This window comes from Sebastes umbrosus, chromosome 11 (assembly GCF_015220745.1).
Source record: "Sebastes umbrosus isolate fSebUmb1 chromosome 11, fSebUmb1.pri, whole genome shotgun sequence".
NCBI lineage: Eukaryota > Metazoa > Chordata > Actinopteri > Perciformes > Sebastidae > Sebastes > Sebastes umbrosus.
The window spans coordinates 3,958,576-3,984,530 of NC_051279.1; the positions used below are offsets into that span (position 1 = coordinate 3,958,576).

The 25,955-nt window shown below is 41.8% G+C and overlaps 1 protein-coding gene across 8 annotated transcripts in view; it reads left to right on the top strand.

Annotated features, from left to right (window-relative positions):
* The window catches only part of syngap1b (synaptic Ras GTPase activating protein 1b), a 178,255-nt gene that overhangs the window by 18,959 nt on the left and 133,341 nt on the right, over positions 1 to 25,955 (top strand). The window lies entirely within an intron of this gene.

Consider the following 25,955-nt stretch of genomic DNA (forward strand, 5'->3'; position numbering starts at 1 on the left):
CGTTGCCGGAGGCTTCGTGCTCGCCGCCGCACACGTAGTCTGCGTAACTTTAGCGAGTTTCCAACAGACCGTGTGTGTGTTGGTGGTGAGTGTGAGGTTGTTGGTGGGGTTCTAGCTGTGAACGTAGGTGTAGCAGTTTGTGTACAGTTTATTTGTCGGTGAATAAATGCTACGAAACTACAACTCCTCCGCTCCGCTCAAGCGAGCCAGAGATCGGAGCCGACTTCCTGTATCCTGCAACTCCGGCCCCGCCTCTTAATGTGGGCTGTTAAGGTGGACCAGCTTTTCTCCTTAAAGTGACGAGCCGCTCAGCTTTTGAGTTAATTATTAACATTTCTTTTAACCGTTTTAACCGATAGCGTTAATCGGTTAAAATGCTTAATGTCGGTTAACGGTTTAAACGGTTAATTATGGACATCCCTAGTGCGAATACATGTGTGTTTGGAAACGTCAGAGTATCTCATGTAGGTTTTTGGATCATTTACTTGTGAATGTGTGCTCATGTGTCAACTCCCCTGGGTGAATGTGAGTGAATGTTCATTGTGTGTAGAAAATAGGAACACCTGCTCTTTCTGTACAGTAGACACGACAGATGGATCACGTGACCCCTTATTAATTTCATCTGCTACAACAAATCTAGCTCAACCATGACAGAGTGTGGATTCGGATGAAGCAGAAGAGACAGGTTAAAGAGGTTGAAGCTCAGCATCAGGAAGGCGTTCCTAATATTTTGCGCTCCCGGTGTGTTTGTGTGTATCCTTGTGCATGTGCGGTTCACGCACCATGTACTTGCTGAAAAGTGAGCTGTGAAGAATGAGCGAATGTTTTATCCCCGCTGGAAGATGTATGCGTGAAAACATATTTTTGTCTCATACACACCGATGGCTCTGAAGGCCCCGTAGTTAATGGAGTTTGCAAGCATGTGCACTGATGAACTTTTATGGGAAGTGACAGTGCAGTGACGGTGTGCCATGTAGTCATGAATATCTCAGAGCTGTGGAGTGGAAGCTGTCAAAACACCCTGGTTACTGTCTTTTTTAAAGTTCTCCAGGTCTTAGTAGACGTGGATGCCTGTTGTTGTGGATGTGGATCGGTGGATCACTTCACCTCTGCTGCACCCTCCTTTTGGGCTTTGATGCACCTCTAGGGGCTCTTCAGATTAGCAGCAGGGACTCCAGGCTACGAGATGGATTAACCCACCCTGAGGGATCTTACATGAGCATCTCTGAGATCTTCAACAAACCATTTGAGGCGATATCGTCTGTTGACTAAACCAATCCACCTTTATTGTGTGTTTGGATCTCGGATGAACCCTTACATTTATAGCATACAAAATGATCACAATGGCTGGTTTATATTAAGGGTGGGAAAATAATTGATTCACAACAATTCAAACATTGAATTACATTTTTTAATGCCAGAATCGATATATTTGCTTCATTTGAGTTTATGTGGAGGTAGAAGGAAGTTACCGCTTTTATTTTTGTAATCTGAGAAATGCGACCTCGTATCCGTCCGGTGTCCTTCAACCACAACACCTACTCCGTCGCTTACTCCGTCGCTTATTACTCTGTAGCCTACTCCGTTGCTTACTCCGTCGCTTATTAATCTGTAGCTTACTCCGTAGCCTACTCCATCGCTTACTCTGTAGCCTACTCCATCGCTTACTCCGTCGCTTACTCTGTAGCCTACTCCATCGCTTACTCTGTAGCCTACTCCGTCGCTTACTCCGTCGCTTATTAATCTGTAGCTTACTCCGTAGCCTACTCCATCGCTTACTCCGTCGCTTACTCTGTAGCCTACTCCGTCGCTTACTCCGTCGCTTACTCCGCCTCTTAGTCTGTCGCTTACTCCGTCGCTTATTACTCCGTCGCTTACTCCGTCGCTTACTCCGTCGCTTATTACTCTTTCGCTTACGCCGTAGCCTACTCCGTCGCTTACTCCGTCGCTTACTCCGCCTCTTAGTCTGTCGCTTACTCCGTCACTTACTCCGTCGCTTACTCCGTCGCTTATTACTCCGTCGCTTATCACTCTTTCGCTTACTCCGTAGCCTACTCCGTAGCCTACTCTGTCGCTTACTCCATCGCTTACACCGCCTCTTAGTCTGTCGCTTGCTCCGTCACTTACTCCATCGCTTACTCCGCCTCTTAGTCTGTCGCTTGCTCCGTCGCTTACTCCATCGCTTACTCCGCCTCTTAGTCTGTCGCTTGCTCCGTCACTTACTCCATCGCTTACTCCGTTGCTTATTACTCCGTCGCTTACTCCGTCGCTTACTCCGTCGCTTATTACTCTGTCGCTGACTCCGTAGCCTACTCTGTAGCCTATAAATTGTTTTGAGCGTCACAACTCCTGCGAAATAACTTGTTTCACTATCAGAATTTGATCTATTTGGTCCGATTTGGAAAGTCTAGAAGAGCCACACAATTCAATTATTTAATCCCCATTCAAGTTAGCATAAGGCTAAATCGCTCAGCCAGCCAAAGTCTCTGGTGCGCCCGCTCTGCCCATAAAGCAATGCACGTTAACATCCTATTAAAGTAGCGTGCAGCTGTAAGATGGCCAACAAGAAGTACTGTATGTCGTATACACTGTACACCCGCTGGGTCTGATAATAAATAATTGTATGTTATAAACCATAATTAACCTTCTGGTTTCTGTAGGGTTCTGTCCTAAGGAAAATACTCTTAAAACTGTAAATTGAGCATTATTATTATTAAATGTATATTGGGATAATTATCCACATTGATCAATATAAGAAAAACATACTGTGATAACATTTTTGGCCATATCCTCCAGCCGTACCTCCCACAAAGAGCCTAGCCTACACTCTGATGATTGAGGCCATTTTAGACCGCTTCTATTTAGTGTATTTGCCGCCCGTCGCCAACTGAACAAGCAAAGAACCCTCCTCTTTTCTCTGCTGAGTCTGATCATGCCTTTCATGTCTGCTGCTTTCTGGATTGAACGGGCCTTTAGAGCCCAACACTCTCTCCAGCGGAGTTAAAGATAATACTAAGGTTTAAACTTTGCTCACAATGCTCAGTTAAACAAGCAATCATCAGCTGTTCACCATCAAATCAACCCAACAGAAAGGATATTTATGTCCAATACAACAGATTGTTTAAGGGAGGCCTCACAGTACACTGAGGCACAAAGTGGCCACTGTCTGTACGTAGCTTTGAAGGCTTCAGAACCATTAGTACAGTAAAATGTCAATGAAGAATGTCAGCTGCCTGAATTGACATCATTATCATTTTAACGGTGCAAAACAGGTCAAATTGATAAAAAAAAAAAATACATTTTACAATGCTCAGCAAGCACTCAGTACAGCAAGCCAGCCCCCACATAATGATAAGTCCAGGCATACTTTATTCAGAATGATAGGTAAATTTAATCAAGTCCATCGACGTTTCAGCTCATGGGATCAAAATGTTAGTGGGATTAATGCAATCTACAGTGTCTGTCTATGAAGAGCATGATGAACACAGTGTGCGGCTCTTATCTGAAGCATCCTGCCGGTGAAGAAATGCTGGCTGCTCATTCAGCTGAGAGATGGGCCAGGTGGAACGAACCCCGTCGGTCTTATGGTCTTCATCTCACTGCTGCCAAACACACGACGGTCTGGCTTTCTGAAAGACGATACACATCTTTTTAAACGGCAAATCAGGTGATAGTTTGCACCAATATTCACAATGTTAACGTGTGATTTTTATGAACAAAAATATCAGAAGCTCTCGGCCAGATTTGCCTTTCATTCAATTTTTTTGCTCGCAGCCTGTGTCGAGTTAAAGTCTGATTTGCGAAGACGGCAGCTGATTATGCAATCAGAGATTCAGACTGACTTCTAGCCAGACTCTTTCAGTGAAGGAGAGCCTACAAGCTGCAGTTCAGACATCTGCAAGCTGGAATCAAAATGTAGTAATTAGGGCTGTCAAAGTTAACGCGATATTAACACCTTAATGCAAACTCGTTTTGACGCCACTAATTTCTTTAACGCATTGACGCAACTTGTGATTTTAAGGTTGTAGCGGGCTCAGTTTTAAAGCTGGAGAGAAGATCCTGGCATCATATAAATTAATCCATCGGTACCAACCGTGTCATACTAGCTTGTCGTGAAGGAGGTTAAATAACGCTCCAAATTTAAGCAAAATTTTGGCGAGGAAAAACTGGCATGTCCATTTTCAAAGGGGTCTCTTGACCTCTGACCTCCAGATATGTGAATGTAAATGGGTTCTATGGGTACCCACGAGTCTCCCCTTTACAGACATGCCCACTTTATGATGATCACATGCAGTTTTGGGGCAAGTCATAGTCAAGTCAGCACACTGACCCACTGACAGCTGTTGTTGCCTGTTGGGCTGCAGTTTGCCAAGTTATGATTGGAGCATATTGTTTTATGCTAAATGCAGTACCTGTGAGGGTTTCTGGACAATATCCGTCATTGTTTTGTGTTGGTAACTGATTTCTAATAATAAATATAAACATACATTTGCATAAAGCAGCATATTATCCACTGCCATGTTGATAAGAGTATAAATCGTTGACAAATCTCCCTTTAAGGTACATTTTGAACAGATAGAAAATGTGTGATTAATTAGCAACTAATCACAATTAAGTATTTTAATCGATTGATCAAGGTTATGCATAATTAAACTCTGAGAAAAGTACAGTATAATTGTAATAATGAAGTAAAATAATGTGTATCTTTAATGTTTTATGAAAGTAATGCAACCGGAGTCATTAAACATGCTTCTAGGAAAAGGGAAATGTCATTGAATGGCAAAAACTGTGTACAGATCACCGCAACTAGTTCCCTCCATAACTCTAAGTCTGCACTTTATCTATTATTATTATTTCTTATTATTTTTTTTTACAGTGCTCAGGTCGTCAGATCTTGTGTTTATTTAGGCGTTTATCACTGTCCTCTTTTTATTTCTCATGAGCTGTTACTTTTTGAGCTAATTCAGGGCAGCCCTACAAACCCTTTTTGTGTGCTCACCGTTTGTGCGCCGTCATTGAAATTTATATAGAATACAGGTTGTAAACTGTGCTCCCAGGCGGGTGCACCTGTAAATAAACCATAAACAACACATGTTTCTTGTGGCAGAATGTGTTTGTAAGGAGGCACGGTGTTGGTCCTCTGTGTTTTTCCCACAAAATTATACTGTTGTCAGGCTCTATGACAGTATTTAGACTTAGGGTTACTAAAACTCCTGAACCCAGACTAATGAAATTCTTGTTTTGTAGGTTGGCACTTCCTTAAGGCACAGTGACCCGTCTTTATTTTTTCAGTTGTCCAACAAAATTCGCTTCCATAAAAAACCTGCCAAGCCGAGTTAAAAATAATTAAGAGTCAATTAAATGAATACATAAAATTAAACATAATGTATGTGTTACACAGTGTTTGTGTAGCCATGGTAAGGGAGGATCCTTCATCATGGTGGTAGCGGTCATTAGAAGCAGAGTGGGGGTTTCTGGCTAACTCCACCTACTTCCAGGGTGCATGGAGAAGGGAAGTCTGAAGAGGTCAAAACTCCGGCAACACTTGTAGTATAAAGAACAACTTTATTGTGAGACCGACGCGTTTCACCTTGTGGTCTTCATCATGAATGATGAGTAATGGTGGTACTGGTGTTATTACTGGCACTTTATCTTCTTCCACTACTTCTTCTAACTTCTACTACAGTTACTTATAATAATGTACTTTGGTCTTGAATGTGACCCCTCAGTTTCTCTGTCTGTCTGCCCGCTGTTTGTCAGACACTGCTGGGGCAACATGAGTTAAGGTGTTATGAGTGAGAAGTTTCAGCGACAACCCTTTGGGTAATAAGACAATGACACAGTTCCTAGTCTATCTCTGGATTGAGGACAGATGACTATAATTGTTCTTTATCTCTTAGGGACAGCTTGACTCGACCCGCTTTCAATCAGCATGGTGACACCAAAGAGAAACACAAACACACAGGGGTCAGGGCACTGGGAGCATGACTTGCAAGTGCCGCTATGCTAAAGACCTTTACCTTTGTGGTTCAACTCAGCTGCTTTATAAAATGTGTATTATCAAAAAAAATGTAATACGACACATGCATAACAGAGATTTGGGTGGCACGGTGGTTCAGTGGTTAGCACTGTCGACTCACAGCAAGAACGTCCCGGGTTCGATCAGTCTGGGCAGGGCCTTTCTCTGTCCATAACAGAGATTCAACATCCAATACATACAGTATATTGTGTACTTAAAGGGGTACAACAGGTTTGAGACAGTCACAGTACATGCACATACTCGCAAAGACTAAACAGGGACATAGCAATCACCACAGCTAGAAAAAGTAAATACTCTCTGACAATAAAATAAGAACACTGAAATCAGTTTTGAGTGTATCCATCACTGTGACATTCACTATCAGGTACACTAAACAACTAGCTACCTTGCCTCTGTAGATACCGTAAGTAGATGGAGTTGGCCAGCATGGCTCTTTGTGAATTTGGAAGTTCAGCTACAATATACTGTAGGCTAAAATGCAAATGCAAAATTATTATTAGACCACATTTACATGCACACTAATATTCCACTATTATTCTGAATATGACAATATTCTGAATTTAATACGGGTCATCTAAACACCATATCCCGTTGGATATTCTGAATTAGGCTTTATTCTGCATGGAGCATTTCCTGATTGAGACATGTGGGATATGGCGATATTATTCTGAGCATTCTTTGAACATGTATACAGAGAATTGGGAATATGCCCCTCTATTGTTTTTTTTTTACAGGAGTTTGTGACACACAGCTTCTTGCCTGTTTAGCACCTAGTTTGCAGAGATGCATGCCCAAAAGAAAAAAAACACACCTACTTTTAAACATTATGAAAGACTTGGATATTAACAGGTTTTGGGATGTGTGCAAATATCACAACGCCAACCTTTTCAAGAAGGTGATTGAAAGAATGAAAGAGGGTCGAACAAGTCCTCCACCGGTTACGTTAATCAAGAGTATGCACAACTGCATGTAAATGGGAATATTAGTGGAATATTCATTTTCATTAGCCATGTAAACAGCTTAATAGGAATATGGTCATTTTCTGAATAAGAGCCAGAATATTGTTTGCATGTAAACGTAGACATTGTCACAGTATGGTGAATGGATAAATGTGCAGGCACACATGGCGAGGCAACGTTTGGCTATTCTATGGTGCTATATCTGTGCTGCACTCAGTAAAACAGCGGGATTAGTATGCATACGTTATCAGCAGTTGTGATAGGAGCTCAGTGCACCAAAGCACTCTGACAGTCTAGTGATAGGGGGTTTAGAATATCTGGCACCATAAATTCAATTACCATGGGAGGAGATAACATATTGGCTTACTGTACCATGTTGTCCGAGGCGAAGCCAGTGTAAGTAATGGCTCAATGATATTAGGTGAGAAGCCAAACAGAACCAGCGGCGGTTTAACTAGAAGACGGGGGCATCTATAAAACTCTCCCTGACATCAGTAGTTCTGCTTTCTCAATCTCCGCTCTGTGCTTTATGGCACCTGCAGATGTCAGCAACAAGGAAAGTTATTTTGCCTTGCTTGAGGGACCTCTATCAGTCAAATTGTTATTTGTTGCAGATGACTGATGCACACAAAGAGTTTGTTAGAGAGTCGGCACCTCTCTGGATTCTAAATAATATTTAACAGTTATATTAGCATAATAATGGCATTTCAAGGTCGGAAAATAGCCACCACAGTTAACGTCGTAATGAGGTTTGCGAAGGCGTCTTTGTTTCAGGACACAGTTTTGCAAACACTGGTGAAGACATACAAAAGCCCACCGGTGGTGGAATGTAATTATGTACATTTACTCTAGAAATGTACTTAAGGGCGCTTTCACAAGACAACGTTTGGGCAGTGTGGTCTGATTGCAGTGAGAATAATAATCCAACCCAATTGCAGGTCATACTGCTGTCTGATCGCAGCATGTCTTCTTTGGAAATAGTGGATAAACTTATTGTTGACAACCAGGAGCCTTAAAGGGACTGTTTGTTACTTGCAAAACAGTGTTGGCTGCTGTCGGAGGACGCGGGGGAGACTGTAGCTTTGGTCTCCAGGGCCGGAGTCTCTGCTGCTCCTCTGCCTGCTTGCCTTCAATCACACACCGCGCTTGTTCTCGCTATTTCGCTCAACTCTCACGTGCATGCGCGCACACTCCACACTGCAGAAGAGTTAGTTTAGCTCTGAGAATATCTAGTGAATGTACAGTCGATGTTTGTGCAGAACTAAATGCTGCAGCTCCTCCAGACCAACAGAGGTTTCCCGTGTCTTGTGAAGTGACGGGGCTACGCAGCGAGAAACGTTATCGTCTCCGACCCAAACTCCGGTCTCTCCCCTGTTCCCTCCGGCTGCGGTCGGGAGGCTGAGGCAGGAAAAGCCAACACTAGGATCAGCATTGATTCATGGAGAGACCTTCGTCTGGTCAGCTAACATTACTGCCAAGCAGCTGAAATATAGAGTGATATTGTGGTTTTAGCTGACGTGTGTCGCCTCACTGTTTTGAGCGATGCTCGTTCATGTCTATGTAGAGCGAGCACAAGCGCGAGCCCGACGCTGACTTTCGTTAACTTAACGGCCACAGGTGTCGCTGTTAACAAGCATTTCTGATTCTTACAAACAGTCCCTTTAAGAAATAATTTTTTTCGATAACAACAACAGTCGATAACATTACTCACTTCCGTCGCCGCCGCTCTCTCTCTCTCTCTCTTGATTCACCACTCACTTCCCACGTACACACACACTCTACACACTGGCTCTGCTCCAACTGGCTCTAGAGAGGTACATTTGCATTTTTGCGTCGGCCACCGTAGTTCTTCTCAACACTTCAGAGGCTTCAGTTGGTTGCAATCTCCTCACCTCACCTCAGATACCGCCAGATCCTAAACACCGGACCTTTAAGTAAGAGTTTTAATACAGGTTAAATGAGTATTTTGACAGTACGGTATTACTACGTTTACTTAAGGAAAGATTTAAATACTTCTTCGACCACTGAAGCACATATATACATTTTTGGCGGGAAATAGGAGCAGATATTGTAGAGAAATCCAGTGAAATATCAGGATCTCGATTCCCCGCATTGCACCCTAAAAAAGTTGTGCGAGAATATTTGTTTCTCCCTCTCTTGTGCTTCAGTTCTGTGTTTCTTAGCCAAATTATGGTTCATTGGCTGTGCTGATTGTTGTGGCCTCCAGTGCAGCTCTGCCTCTGAGAAATGTTGATATTACTAAAAACCCATGATTGAGTGTTTCCGTTGTTTGAGGGGCCTCAACTCAACTTTGGAGTGCCAGCTGGAAATAAGTGCTGTTATAATAGTTGCATTATCCTGTCTTTTTTTTGTAGCAGTGTTGCTGCTGTAACTAGTTTCAGTGAGCCATCAGACAGTAGCAGCGTTTCTGTAGTTAACACTGAACATAAAACAAAAGAGTTTAAAACTGCACACACAGTTATGTGGTTTTACTTGACACACACACATGCACACGCACTCGGAGCTCTCTTTCTCCCCATTCATCTTTATTCTATCCTCTCAGCACATTGAATATCACCATCACAGTTAGGTGGAGACTCAGACAGGGCTGCACCTCTGAATGAAGCAGCAGCAGCAGCAGCATAGAGAGAGAGATGTCCAGTGTCTCATTTTCCCCCCATAATGTTTATTTATTCACACCCTGAGTGAAAAGGGCCTTACAGAGCAACCTGGAGAGTTTCCTGTGTAGCCTGTCAGACTGTTTAGAGCAAAATGCAGGAGAGATCTAAAGTCAGAGAAAGATAAAAAAGATGGTGGACTGGGGAGTTATGAGAGAGAGAGAGTGTAAGAGCAAAAATCACAGAGAGAGAGAGAGAGAGAGAGAGAGAGAGAGAGTATTAGAGACTGAGCAGAATGAGCTTTTGTGAATTATTACACACTAAATGACGCTGATATTAATTGTGTACTATTTCATCTTGAAGTTAAAGGTAAAAAAGATGATGTGAATGATGACTTGATTACGACACAGACTCGGCATGAACAACCCACATTGTGTTGTTCAGTGTAGGCGGACAACAGCACAAAAGCAGCCCGGACACTCAGAGGTCTTTTACCTGCTCACTGTGACCTTACAGAAATATCTGATGCTTCTCCCGTACAGCAGACCGGCAACACGTCACCCAGAGTAGGCTCGCATGACCACACCCCCTTTTGGGGGAAGTTGAAACATGTCTCCAAACTTCTACTTTAAACAAACCGGTTATAGTAGTAATGCTATGCCGAAGAGTTGCTGTGTGAACAATAAATCCAAAAACGCTGATCTCCGATTTGTTCCCCTGCCGTGTCCTAAAACAGATATAATAGAGGGGCTTTATGGCTCCAAGCTGTAGACCAGACCAGCATGGCATCATCTCGGAGGCTACGCTCCCTTTAGGGGGAAAGAAACTCGCTGTCATACGAGACAAAATGACAAAAAGCTGTTGTGTAGCAGGTTAACTGAGGCTTTCACACTGACATTTGAGGCACATACAAAACGTGAATATTCACTGTCAGTGTGGTAAATGGCTAAATGATGCTGGTGACAGTGATTAGCATGGCTCTAACGTCAGCTTGAGTAATACAGTCATACATTAACGTATCAGACTGTCGTCTCCCACTAAATCTCAGCCTATAGATCAAACTATTAACAGGTTGGTTATTTACAGACAACACTTAGCCTAACATGATTCAATCTAATATGTAGAGATGTCTGGATAAGCAATATCCGGCCACTGTGTTGGACGGGGGAAGACTGAAAGGACATGGTGGCGATCAACCTTAATTTATCAAGGTATCGCAAACGCTCATATTCAGGAAAAATCACAAAATAATTATTAGATATGTGCATAAAATAAACGTTTGTATAACAAGAGATGAATGCATACGAACTTGTCAAAATTACAATCCAAACTTACGTTGAATTGCATTGAAGTCTATGGGGTTTTCTATCCCCGAAAGGGGGCGCGGCCTTGACTTTTTGTGAAGTACCCGTATGTGCCGGTCTGATGTCTGAATGGGGTGCTCATTTTGTTTTTATAACCATTAACTCCTACATTATTGTATTATATGTACTCATGTACTTCTTGTTCTTGGATATGGACAACATTGGCACAGACAAATAGATTCTTTCATGGAATATTTTTTTCCTCGTGTTTATCGACAGGCAGGAAATGATTCAGCCTACATACCTGATGGAAATACACATTTTATATCTGTGACATTTTAAAAGTTTGCATGAAAAGATTTACTTGACATTTTCAGAGAGACATTGTTGGAATGAGAGAGAGCTCCAGTTATGGTTAAAAGACATTAGGTAAGTGAAGGAGAGAAGCGAGCAGAGATTGAGGGAGAGAGTGCGAACGAAAGAGAGAGGCAAAGAGAGTTGTGGGAGTAAGTGTAAGCGAGTGGGAGACTGAGAGCGAGCCAGAGAGCAGCAGAGAGGGAGATTGTGAGAGAAGGCTACTGTACGGATACAACACACAAACCCAACTTTGCTATTGGCCAAAGCCTGAATGGTCTCAAGCTGTTCATGTCATTCATCTGTATTTACTTGCAAGTTGAATCCGGCTCATTCAGAATCTTGGGGGAAATCCTCACCACAGTGAAATGTTGAAGAGAAATACTCTTTTGTATGCAGTTTCTCAGACATTTGCATTGATTTTAACAATGCAATCACACATTTGAATGTCTTGTTTTTCTGTATATGTTCTATTTAAGCATGTGGCATATCATTGTCGCAAGCGATACGGTCAAGATTTCCAAGTTTCAAATGAGCTGCATTCAAATTTCTGCAAGTAAATGCAAATCAATGACATCTTGAGGCTGTTTGCGCTACAACTGGCCGCAGTCGTCATTCCACACACGTGATGACCGTGGATGAACACCAAAGTACCAAACACAAAAGTTGAACAGATGGAGTCATTTGTATTGATTGTTCATTGTGTAGTTATTATTAGCAGTCTGTTAATCCCAACATGTGAATTTGGCAGCGAGATCAAGACGTGTGTTTAGAGAAATTAGGGAAAGGCCACATACAAGAAGTAAAGGAGAGAAGAGACTAAAAGTCAGGTAGGTACATTTGAATTTAGATTCGGAGAGGCAGAGAAAACATCACAGGGATCTAGAAATAAAAATAGAAGAGTGTGAGAGAAGATGGAGGAGTGAGAGGGAACAGGAGAGAGGTGAATGGTAGAAATGTGATTCTAGGACAGATAATTTAGTTTTTTAAATCCCAGATAGAGGAATATTGAGGATGAAAGGGTGGAAGAGTGACAGCGTAAATACAAAAGGGAAGGAGAGGAAGGCACAGAGATAGAGATAAAAGGTTTACAGAAAGGGGTAAAAAAAAAGAGGAGGCCACATCCAGGAAGAAGAAGCCAGAGAGCGAAGGGGTGGGGGGGCTGAGAAACAGATGGGCAGAAGGAGGAGGGGAGATATGGATGGGAAAAGGGAGGGGTGTTTGGAGAAGAGGCTGCCAGGAGTTGGTGTCGAAAGTTGGACTTCGATGGGATTCATGGCGGGATGATGGCCACATCGATCCTCCCTCCCCTTTAGACATATTGCATGTTGTTTTTTAGCTAGAGGTCAGCTCGTGTTTGGAGCTGACATCTACAGTATATCAAGTTTTAATGTCTAAGGAAGGATGGGTTCAGATTTTGTCAAATCCATCTTAATAGACCACTCACATGCCATATGTAAGTCGAAGCAGTTGTCGCTGTAATCCTTCCTCCTCTCCATTAGGAGTGTAAGAAAATATCAATACACAAGTATCGCGATATTATGTTGTGCGATACTGTATCGATTCTCAAAAATGGCCCGCTGTCGAGCCTGACCACTATTCAGTCTTTCAGAGGTTGTAGCGGGCTTTTAAAGCTAGAGACTGAAGTCACTGGCATCTTGTGAAACTAGAAAACCTCAGGAATCCATCGGTACTAACCATGTCATACTAGCTTGTCGTGAAGGAAGCTAAATAACGCTCCTAAGTTACACTGAAAAACTGGCATGGTGATTTTCAAAGGGGTCCCTTGACCTCTGACCTCAAGATATGTGGATGAAAATGGGTACCCACGAGTCTCCCCTTTACAGACATGCCCACTTTATGATAATCACATGCAGTTTGGGGCACAAAACATGTAGTTTTTTTGCATGCAGTACACATTTGTTGTTTTTCCCTATTTTGAAACGGTGTATTTCTGATGTGTTCTTTATACTATGACAGTTTTCATAAAATAGAATTAAAAAAATCGCAACATATCTCCTTGCTTACAGTATATCCACATATCGCAATATATTGAATCCTTACCTCTGTATCATGATACGTATCGTATCATCAGATTCTTGCCAATACACCTTACACCGACTCTTAAATGCAAAAATGTGTTTTAAAGTTCACCTGAAGCTGAAATGACGGTTCAGTTAGCCAGATCAAGTTGGTACCTTCCAAAATTGTGGCCTTTGTAGTTGTCAGAATCCCTCTTTGTGTTTATCGTTGCACTCCTATAACATTATGGGATTCATGGTTGACAGTTTAAATATCACCTTTTTTTATTAAAACCTGGTGCCTACATTACCCACAATACAACACAACTGCAGACAGTTCGGTTGGAAATTTGGGTTTGTTTTGCTAGTAGTGGCTAATGTGCACTTGAGTCGCTAGCCTCAAGCAGAGATGAGAGGCGAGCTACAGAGGTCTGATAAGCTCACTTCTTTCTAAAGCTTCGGTTATGCACCCTGACATGGCATCGTGACGAGGAAATGTTTGGATGTTTTGAACTCTGTGCGGGTTTCTCCTAGCGGATAAATGATATTCCCAAAGCTTCTCAAAGTTCTCCATTTTCTCCGCCCATCAGCGTTACAAAAATCGGCCCATCGCGGAACCCCCGCGATGGGCCGATTTGATGGTGTGACATCATTTTGGCTGTGCAGACACTCATGACCTTCGCGAATGCGGCAAACATAAATCACGCTTAACTCCACACCATCGGATTTTTTTATTATTTTCAAACTCGTAGCTTTCAGCCCCAACCGACACTGACTCAAGTGACATCACTTGAGGCGATTTATCGGCCATCACGCAGCACTCTCTGTAGCCACAAAATTGCCACAAACCCTCTTCTCAACACACCTTTCGTCAACTTAGGTGAGAATTGGTAGGACTGCGACAGACAATATTTATAACTTTTCCAACCTGACAACCTTACAATCACGCCCGCTCCACGCAGCGATGGGCCAGGTGTGCAGAGGTTGAGAAACTATGCTGGAATTGAACTTCACTCAAGCTCTTTTTTCATTCTTCACACTTCTGTAACGTTTTGTGTGAACACCAGGAACTCCTTTGAGGACTCTCCTAATGTGTGTACGATTCATCGTGTGTCGCCCCTCCTGTAACAGCAGGCTTTTGCCTTTAGACGGGTTCGAATGACACATCATATGAACTCGTTCATTCCAGCATACTCCGGCCTTTACAGTGTAGTCGCTTTAGGATCGGATCACTTCACAGCCAGTATGGAGAAGAGGACTCATTACAGCGACCAAGTACTCTCTTAACGTACATAAGAGCATCGTATGAAGACAAACTTGATAAAATCCGAACCTATCCGAGATACTGTGAGAGTAAAAACCCAGATTAATTCCTGCAGAGCGATACATTGATGGTATATATGTTGCAGAGCTTGGATTACTGCATGCATACTCAGTGCCAACTTACGCTCACGGTGTGTGTGTATATATAGTTAGAGATGGAAAGAGAAAAGGAGAGGGGGAGGGATGGAGAGACAGAAACAGAGAGAGTAAGAGAGTGAGAGGGAGGTACAAGTCAGTATTTCATGGATGGCTGTGTTGCTATGGGAACAAGATGTGGGCTCCCTATTCCCAAAAAAGTGTCCTCCTTCCTTCCTCCCTTCCTTCCCTCTTTCCCTCTCTCATCAATTCATTTCTCTCTTCTTCTTCTTCACGGCGTCCACAGCATCGACACCTCTCTCCTCCTCTTCCCTTCCCCCCCCCTCCGATCACATCCCACCACATGCCTCCTCTCTCTCTCTTTCTCTCTCTCAATCTCAATCTCTCACCCTCTCCTCTGTCATCCATCCTTTCCTCGCCCACTCATTCACCTCTCTCTGCCCATTCTCTTCCTCTCCTCTGCTGCACTCTTCCCCGATTTTTCCCTCTCCGTCCTCCCCTCCCCGTCTCTCTCGTTGCATCCCTCTTTTTCCCTGTCTCTCTGATCCCTCTGTCTCTTTAACACTCACTTATATTCTATTCTTTTCTCGGTTGTCATGGCAATAGGCTGGGGGCGTGAGGGAGCGAGCGCGAGCAAGCGAGCGGGAGTGGGTGTTTCGGAAGTGACATCTCTTGGGCAGTAACCTTGTTTCCTGTGTGGTGGAGTTGGGGGCGGATTCAAGGCGCTAGCAGCGCAGCAACAGTGACGCCGTGTGGACGCTTTGGGTGAGCAATGGGGAACCCGGGACGTGCCGCGTGAGGGCTGGGTGAATGATCTGATAGGTGAGAATACTCTCTCTCCACCTCTACCACTCTCTCTTTCTCTGCCACGCACACATACACACATGTACACGTATATATACATATGCACACACCGTTACCCCCATCCTCCCCTCCTCTCATCCAACATCTCTCCTTCGTGGTTGAAGTGGACTCATTGTAGTCGGTGAAATTAAAAAGGGATCATGCCTGGATTCATACAGTAGTTTGTATGCTTTTCTTTTTACATATCTGTTGCTCTCTGTCTACACACAAACACCACCACATGTGGATACACACAGACAGACACACATTTCTTTGCATTGAAGTGTCAGCTGGTGAGTGTAAACGCACACTTGTACACTATAAAGACATTATGGCCACAGGGATAGCAAGTGAATTTTTACTTGATGTTTCAGCTCTGTAGTCGGCCTGTAGAGAGCATATAAGACTAGTGAAGGAGTGTAGTATGGAGGGGAGGTTCTGAGTGAAGGTATATATAGTACTGAAGAGGAGGAGAAGGTGCTGATAGAAGGTAGGTGTCAGTAGTTAAGGCAATAGGATGCATACACAGGTGTGTACAATATATTTAAGTAGTAGTCAGTGTGATCTGTGGTTATACTTTAAACCTGCATTAATTAATTGTTTTGGTCACTTGGGGGCAGAAGAACACAACAATCTGAAAAACTTCAATCCGAACACATTTTCACCTTAGACTGTTGCTAATGTGTTAGCACTTATTTGTAGTTGTGTTTCTGGCAAGCTGATGAATTAGTCCAAAATGTACTCGCCTTTTAGCTTTGTTTTGATCGCCACCAACTCCAGAGAAGAATATTTGTCTTTTAGCAGCTAATTGCTCCATGATTGATTGATTGATTGATTGATTGATTGATTGATTGATCCAGCTAAACTTTGTCTGTCTGCCATCAGGTGCTGAGCTGGTAGTTTACAGTTGGTTTATTGGAGCATTATGTTGATAGAAACAGCTGCCTGCTGGAAATGAGGTTAATGTGAGCAGAGTTTGCCGGCTGTAAAACCAAAATGATGAAGCTACAAGTAGGGATGCACCGATCTGATGCACCTGATCGATATTAGCTCCAATACTGACCTCATTGAGAGATCTGGATATCAGCCACGATGTGTCCGATCCACATTGAATACAGGTTTTTTTCATTGTTTCTTCTGTCACTTACCTTCCTTCAGTCACGACGGTGCATTGACATTTTAGTGCCATAGCAATCCCTGTCCTCATGTTACCTTACATAAAAAAAAATACTTTTACACATTGAAGTATACAATTTTAGTTTAAGCTTATTTATATCTACCGGGTATCGGCTCTAGTAGAGGAACCTACTAAAAAGCTGACAGAGCTGCAGAGTCAAGTGATGATTCTCTGTTGGTTTGTCTCTATCAGCGACCCCTCTATCATTAGACATTTGATCCATTGTTAATGTAAAAATATTGATAAAAAGCCAAGTTAAGAGGTAGATATAAATTGCATGGTTTGAACACCTTTGATTTCACAACTGTCCCACAGCTCAGAGTTGACAAATGCACACATGCAGACACATATAGCGTGGGCGGGGACATTTTACCTCACACAGCATCATATATGTACACAGTTGACAATTAACACGATAGTCATCATAAGGCAAATTCAAGTCAGAGAGGCAAATACCTACTTAATCCAAAAGTTAGCCACGCTCTCTTGTTTTAAGAAAGAACTATATGTTAATAGCACAACATTACAATCCACAGTCATTGCGATGCAAGACCGCATAGTAGTGACAGCGTCAGTCAGACCGCCTATTTGAATATGTTGAAAGAGATGGAAAGACATATCTGTCCTCGGGCCTGTGGAAGATGAAGAATGGCCGTGCCATGCTGTTTCTGCTCTGGATCATCTCACTCGTAACAGTTGGGAGAGCTGGGATCTGCTGTTTGGGACATGTATAATCTGTACAACAGGCCCTTTTCACTGCAGCCATTTTTGACATGTCATTGCAGGATAAACACAGGTGTAATTATTAATAACATTAATTATGGCCCTGTTCCATTTAGGTGGGCCAGCGCCCTGTTATCGTGCATGCTGACTCACTGGAATGGCTGTGACACACCTGTGTTGTTTACCCTGAAATAATGTGTCAAAATGGCTGCTGTGAAAAGGGCCTATACTCCACGTAGTATAACACACCAGAAGTACATTTCAGTTCAGAAGGAAGAGGGAAAAAAGAGCCAGATCAACAGCTTAACATGCAGATAAACCAAACTAAAAATAAAACGAGATACTGCCACATTTGCTGCCTGTGGCCTACTGCACAGCAGATAGATGCACTATGGCTGTCCCACATCTCAAAGTGCGTTTTAGTGTGTCATTATTTATTTAGTTTATAGTGGTTTTGTGTTGTGTCATAAAACAGACGAGCAAAGGCTTTACGCGAGCTATCATCACAAATAGTTAAGCAACAATCGTAGTAACAGGTGTTTAAGCTCCAAATGAACGTGTCAAAGTCCACATTACACTCAGTATAATTACAAAAAAACAAACTAGCCTTTATAGTGTGATCATTAAAATGACATTAAGTAGTCAGCTGTAACTGCAGCAACACAGATACAACTTATCTCCTACTCAAGTCTGACACCGCCTCCGACTCCACCGGTACCCCTGAGTGATGGTAGCCTGTAATTGGCACAAATAAAGTCACATTTTCACAATAGAGATACCTAATTAACGCAGAGATCCAACAGAAATGTCTGGTGTAGAGGTAGTGTCATGATGCAAAATGCTGTAATAGCACTGTTGCTGTCATTTTCTATTTGGTGGGAGGTGGTGAGATTGCGAGCGTTTTAAATTGCTCGGGCTGGGTATCGAGTTTTGTAAGCCCGAGGTCTCGCCACCCTGTGAGGTAATCGTTGAGTAATTGGTATTGATCAACAAGCCTATCAACCCTCCCACAGATATATTTAGGTCATTTTGTGCTATGGAGCAGAAAAATTATACTGATTACCTTTTAATGAAGCAAAGCCGGATTTCTGAATGAAGATTATTATTATTTTTTGTGCTGCACTACCATGGTCAAATCTAATGTAAGTGTAATGAGCCTGAGTTTCTAGCTTCGCAGCGTACAGCAGAAGTTGAGGGCATGACCAATGTGCTTGTTCAGCGAGACGCCTCGCACTTCTGGGCCTCTGTGACCCCGCTGCTGACACTTGACATCCCCCCTTGACTCAGCGCTGACAGCAGCCTACTGTACTGCACATATGCACCACTCTGACTCACAGCTTGTCAAAGTGCAGCACTGCATCTATCCTCGCTGCCTTCCATGTATTCATTCTTGGCGAAGTAGCATCCGTATTCCGTTGGTATGTTTTCCAGTGATCCGTTCGATGCCGATAAGACGTGATAGTGGTGCAGCTGAGGTCACAGTAATGACATGTGCACTGTGTGGTGCTTTCTTGCCTAGAAAGTAAGATGCTTTGGTTCGCCATGCTTGCAGGAGTACATTATCTGCCCCGGGCGGCCCGGGGATATTGCAAGCTTTATTTTTAGCGCTGTTTTGGAGCTCAGCGATGTGTATAAATCAACATTAGGCCTGTCGGGTTCCAGTAACGACAACGTTGACTAAGGCTGACCAGTCATCCGATTGGTGCATGGGACTCTTCTTTGTAAACTGCTAAGGATGGCAGAAAAAGGAAAAGAGCCCACGGAGAGTGAAGGAGAGAGAGGAACAAAGGCAGAGCGAGGAGAATACAGAGAGCCGACCGTAGAGAGTGAATGAAGGATAGAGTGAGGTGGAGGAAGATGAGCGGAGAAAAGAGGCAATCTCAGCATTTTCTGCTTGTGCCAAATCGTTACTGTACAGTATATGTGCACCCTGTACGTTCCGACGGACAGACAGAAGAATGAGCCTGCTCATTGAAATTCTGTCCACTGCGCTTCACAGGCCCTTAATAGGCAGCCTCGGGGGTGGAGAGGTAGGTCTACAGTAGAGTAGTGCAGATTGGGCTGTGGATGACTCACGCTGCTATCCTCCAGTGAATATCTCAGCATCATGACTTTGCTCTGCACAGTTGCAAAGTTTGGATTCAAGGGCTGATGTGCTTTTTTTTGGAGAAAAGGGAGAGCGTGTCACACACAGAGCTTTATGTCTCCGAAGCTCTGTGATAATGACCAACGATTCATAGCGCGCTTACTCAGCATCTATCACATCTGCTTTTACAGTTTGGCTTGAAGTCGACACACCCATCCACGACGAAGAACACGTATAAAAAGAATGGAGTAAGTGATAGATCACTATAACTGCAGGTGCCCTCTTAATGATACAATATATGGAGATGCTAACAACTAGAACATTTGGTTTGATGCGAGCTACAACACTTTTTACAATTTTTTCCTTTTGCAACAAAAATATTTTGCCATGTAGCCTTTGAAGATAACATTTCCAAACAACCTGCTGTGCAACATAACAACGCAGAGCATATTAATAGAGTGCAAAGCCTCAGACCTTTTAAAATGCTTTTTTCAGCTGTTTATCCATGGTCGTGACAAAAGTTTTGATGAGACACATCCATTCCAGTCACAATCTTGCCACTTTATTAGGTACACCTTGCTAGTACCGGGTGGTCTTCTGCTGCTGTAGCCCATCTGCTTAAAGGTTGGACGTGTTGTGCGTTCAGAGATGGTATTCTGCATACCTTGGTTGTAACGAGTGGTTATTTGAGTTACTGCTGCCTTTCTATCATCTCGAACCACTCTGCCCATTCTCCTCTGACCTCTGACATCAACAAGGCATTTCCGTCCACACAACTGCCGCTCACTGGATATTTTCTCTTGTTCGGACCATTCTCTGTAAACCCTAGAGATGGTTGTGCGTGAAAATCCCAGTAGATCAGCAGTTTTTGAAATACTCACACCAGCCCGTCTGGCACCAACAACCATGCCACGTTCAAAGTCACTTAAATCCCCTTTCTTCCCCATTCTGATGAAGTCGTCTTCACCACGTCTAGATGCCTAAATGCATTGAGTTGCTGCCATGTGATTGGCTGATTAGCTATTTGTGTTAACAAGCAATTGAACAGGTGTGCCTAATAAAGTGGCCGGTGAGTGTATATCACACAACACTCCACAATATGTATTACCTGAATGTTGTGTGAGTATCCAGGTTTAATTTCACCAGCTACAGTAGATATAGAGAACAACCACACTTGAAATAAGTCATTTGGCTTCATTCTGTTGTATTTTAATTAACAAATAAGATAGAAAAATCTGCCAGTGTTGCTTCCATAAGCATCACTTGGACTTTTCCAGGAAAGAAAGACTACCCTCATGTATAGAGAAAAAGAAAGAACGTTTTTATTTCTGTACTTACATAGAAAGGGTAAAACTGACACTTATTTGAAATATGGTGTGTTTTTATAAGTGGTAAGAACTGAGTGAGAGAAGAGCTGATTAATCAGTCATTCAACTATTTTGATAATTCATCGTTTCATTTTCATTTTCAGGCAAAATGCCAAATATTGGATGATACCAGGCTCTCAAATGGGAGAATTTGCTGCTTTTCTTGGTCTTACATCTCAGTAAACTAAATGTGTTTTTTGTTTTTGTACTGTTAGTCAAACAAAACGAGACATTTGATGACATCCCCTTGTGCCCTAGGGTATTATGATGGACATTTCTCACTGTTTTCTGGTATTTTATAGACTAAATGATTGATTGATTAATTAATTAGAAAACAAATAGGCAGATTAGATAGATACAAAATAAAATCAATCAGCCGGCTGACAAATCTTCCATATAGTTTTACATGCTTCGGTCTTTCCTGCTTAAATATCCCTTTCGCTGTCTTTTAAAATTGTGTAGACACGAAGGCTGAGCGGAGGCTATCGTGACCCTTTAATGCACTGTGGCCCATATTCATAGCCTCGAGTTTCTGTCCACTCAAATGATTCATATTACATCATATTATTTTTTTCCACCAACAACAACAACAAAAGATACAATATATCTGTGCAACTTTTTGCGACTGGACAAAATGGTAGCTGAGTGTTTGGAGTGATCATCCCACCTCAGAAAGACTTCATCCATTTGTCTGATTGAAGGGCCCTTAAAGGGACAGTTCACTCCACAATCAAAAATACACATTTTTTCCTCTTACCTGTAGTGCTATTTATCAATCTAGGTTGTTTTGGTGTGAGTTGCCGATTGTTGGACATATCGGCCGTAGAGATGTCTTTCTTCTAATATAATGGAGCTAGATGGCACCAAAACTCAACAGCAACGTCTGTTTCCAGAAATCATGACCTGGTTACTCAAGATGATCCACAGACCTGGTTGTGAGCAGTTTTCATCCGTGATAATGCTACACTGTGAATAACAAATCTGTGTTTGAATCAACAGGATGAGAGTTAGTAACGTTAGCTGTTAGCAGCCAGTCCTGACTGGCTAAATAGCGGAGCTACTGACATTAACGGAGGTGCCATTCAGTTATTATTATGAGACGTTCAAAGTCTGCTCAGAAATAAGGACTATTGGGTGAAGGTAAATCACAACGTTATCACGATGTGTTCAAATGTTATCTCGTAAAATTAAGTTATTGGCGAGAAACTTGAATACATCCAGTTGTTTGAAGGAGATGTTTTCACATCAATATGAAATAGATATTAGAGAGAGAATTATGACCCGTTTAACTTCCTAACAACTTACCAAGACTTTTTTAATCAAAGCAAATATTTAAAATATTCATAATAATTTGAATTGTGTGTTTTTATGTAAATAACCACAATAGATGACAATAAAAAAGTACAGTACGGTGTTCACTACCCTCCCTCACAGTGTAATTCGAACACTGTACCGTGTATTTAATGTTTTTTGTGTATCTTTTGTGAGATCTAAAATGTTATTCCTTCATGTAGCGCATGAATTTCAAAAGTGGCAGATAAAATTTCTGAGTGGTAGACAAAAAAAACACTTGTCTGCCACAGTGGCAGGCCGTGAAAAAAGGTTAATTTCAGACCCTGAGTATAGGTCATAAATCCTGCCCGCCCCATGTTAGCGGATGGGACATGGGCCGAACTAAAAAGTGAAAGTAAACGTCAAATACATTTTTCCCAAAGATGGTTTCTGTCAGTTTAGATAGTTCTCATTACGCTGATGTATGTTCAAGTGTTCATTTTTCTTATAAGTTTGGTTTTAATTAGTCATTTGGTGCTATAAAAAGGAGGGTGAGACGTCATGATTGGCAGCTGTGATATTCTGTCACTAACAACCTGCAGTTGGTCAGCTCGATACCGCGGCTCTATACCGCGGCTCTATACCGCGGCTCCACCACCCGATCACTGCTGACAGACTGGCTCCAAATGACGTCAAAATCTCAAGATGACAGCTCCCGTATCCGGGATATTTTGGCTTCACTTTTGTACAGTGGGAGGAAGCGGAGACGCGTCTTCCATCTTTATACACAGTCTATGGGAGAAAAAAAATATGTACTTTTGATTTTGGGGTGAGCCGTCCCTTTAAGCAAGACACCAAACCTCTCCCTTCTGCAGCGAGATGAAAACTGGACCACATGTGGGTCCATGTATGAAAAGACTCTCCATGCTTCACTCCTTCCCATTCCTTGAATCGTCCATATTAATTAGCTCTGTGCTTGTTTAGGAGCTCATCTATATTTCAGCAGCTTGATTCATAATTCAAACAGGAAACTTGAAAGATCAACTAGAGTTGTTACTTTGCCACTATTAGACGATTGCCTGTTGTGCCTTTCCGCTCCGGCTGGGGACGGAGAACCGCTGTAGCCGTCAACTGTCTGGGAGAATCTGAGAAGTGATGTAAAATAATCGGTTATGACATGCTGTAGTGTTGCATTGTGGGCCACAGGTGACTGTTTCTGGCTTACTTTCAAGGGGAGACGGTGCAGAGCCTCGGTCAATCACCTCGTCAAATAGAGGGTCAAATAGATATCAGTTCTCTCTCTGCTTGTCTGTGAGTATGTGTGATTGTATGAACATGTGAATGTGTGTATGTTCCAGCCTCGTAGTACACTCTGCAGATGTTGTAAGTGTGAATTTGGCATTTCATTGGTGCAAGAGGTGTGAGCCACTGGGGGAATATTGCTTTGACGGACACACACACACTCTGCAGAAGTCTTTCTCAACTTGTTTACATTTTAAAAACCACATTAATCTAATTGTTTTAACTTGTTTTCAGTGTGAATTAGTCCATGAACGTCCTCTCTGGACCAGAGCATGCACTATTGATGCTAGCGGAGTGGTGATTTGCCTTTTAGGGAAATATTATCATCTTTTTTAATGCTGAATATTAAAGCAAAGTCTTAAACAAGTAGGATTGAGTCAGCCTTGTTCCACTGGACTGCTTCTAAAAAAGAGTGGAGAGTCTTTGAATTCCAGCATCAGACATGATGAAGTGAGAGGACTGCCTCGAGACGTTTGCTTTTGTATTCGTAGTTGAAAACTATAAAAACGCTCGGTGGCGTAATCTGAAGCATGTGAGAGATGCTGCTGTTGCCTTTTGCTTCTTGGAAAAGAAGTAAAAATGTCTAAAGCTTAAACAGAGAATAAATAAGGAGTCTTAAGAGGAGGGAGAGAAAATGCAAGGTCAGTATTACAGAACAACAGACGCATCAAGAAAGGCCCTTTAGATTTAGAACAGGTCACAGAGATAGAGAATTGTAACCTATAGAAGAATGTGCACATAAATATGCTAAGCTTGGACAGATAAACATGGGAAAGTATCATCATGTGCCTATGGTGTGTTTCCTTTATGGAGGCAGATCAGTCTCAATATTAATGAATGCACACAGACGGATTTACAAATGTATTTTGTGATTTATATATAAATGACTCTCCACAAAAAATATTTTTCAGCGCACACAAAAAAAGTTATTGTTGTTTATAAATGTAAAAACAAATCCACAAAAAATGTGATTCACAAATATATTTCAGATGCACACACAAATATTTCTTGTTTTAAAATACATGTAATAGAAATTCACAAATATATGTATTTAAAAATAGGCAACTCTGTAGATTTAGACATTATTAGTTTATTATTAGTACAACCATGAAGTTATTGAATATTTTTCCCGATACAAAATCACCAAAACAGTGCAAAAACATATTATTATACTACAACTAAGTGTTGTAGTATAATCAGGAAGAGGCCATTAATGTGTGAAGTAATTTTGGTGGTACTACACTGCATAAGACTGAAGTTATTGAATATTTTTCTCTTTTCGGCGTTGTACTTTGTAGACGGTCCCTGACCAATCGTCTCACAGCCGGCTGCGCATAGAGACCAATGTTATGTGTTCAGCTCGGAGAACGGCTCGTTCTGATTAAAATTAGGTTGTAGCTCGTTGTCTACCTCACTACGGTTAGAAAGAGCTGTCGTTTGTGTTTTAACAACGTTTCGTTTATGAGTTATTGATCCGGGAAGTTCGAATCTGTCAATATCTTTCCAACTTTACCGAAGTTAGTTTTTCTGCAGTCATGTCTTCTTCCCTGAGACAAACTCTTTTATCGCTTCAAAAAACTACCTACTGATCCGTGTCCATCACCTTCAGTTACAAAGCAGCACCGTACTTGTTTTTCTCTCATACAGTGCACCGTACTCATACGCGCTCTTACGCAACTTCCGGTTGCTGAATATGAAAAACAGGCGTTTTTTCGTTTCTGTCTTCTAGTGATTTTATTTTTTGTTTTTAGAAATAAAAAATTAAAATCAACCCGTTTTTTTAAGTTTAGTTCATCCCCTTTTTTGACCCTGATAAAGAAAAACAACTTTGCATTTAACATTTTTTTTTTTAAATTTTAAAATAAAAAAATCAAATATCAAAACCTCTATTTTTTTGTATTTTAATATCCTTTTGTGAATGGAAAATCAAATAACCAAAAGACACACTGACCCAGGTTCAACAGTTTGTATATAAATGTAACAACATCCAAATATGTTTTTGATGAAACTTGCGTACATTTAAATGCATATGTGTGGATTTATATTACATTTATTTTAAACAAAATATATGTGTGTGTGCATCAGAAATATATTTGCAAATCTTATTTTTCTATATGTGAATTTTCTTTTACATTTATATACAACGATAACTATATTTGTGTGCATTGAAACACATTTTTGTGAAGAGAGAATCATTTATATATAAATCCTTCTGTGTGCATTCATTAATATTGAAACGTATCTGACTCCATATTCCTTGAGTTAAAACATAAGTTTTAAGCAGTGCAATAAGGCTGGGAAACCGCAGCGAAGAAAGAAAAGACAAAGTGCCTCATTTACCAAAGGTCCTTAGTCACACATTTTTCGCTTAAGACGAAGTGAAACAGCTACACGGGGAGAAGAAAAATCCATATTAATGTCTCAAATACTGTGATCAATTTCTTAAATTATCCAAGGCACAGAGCCCTCA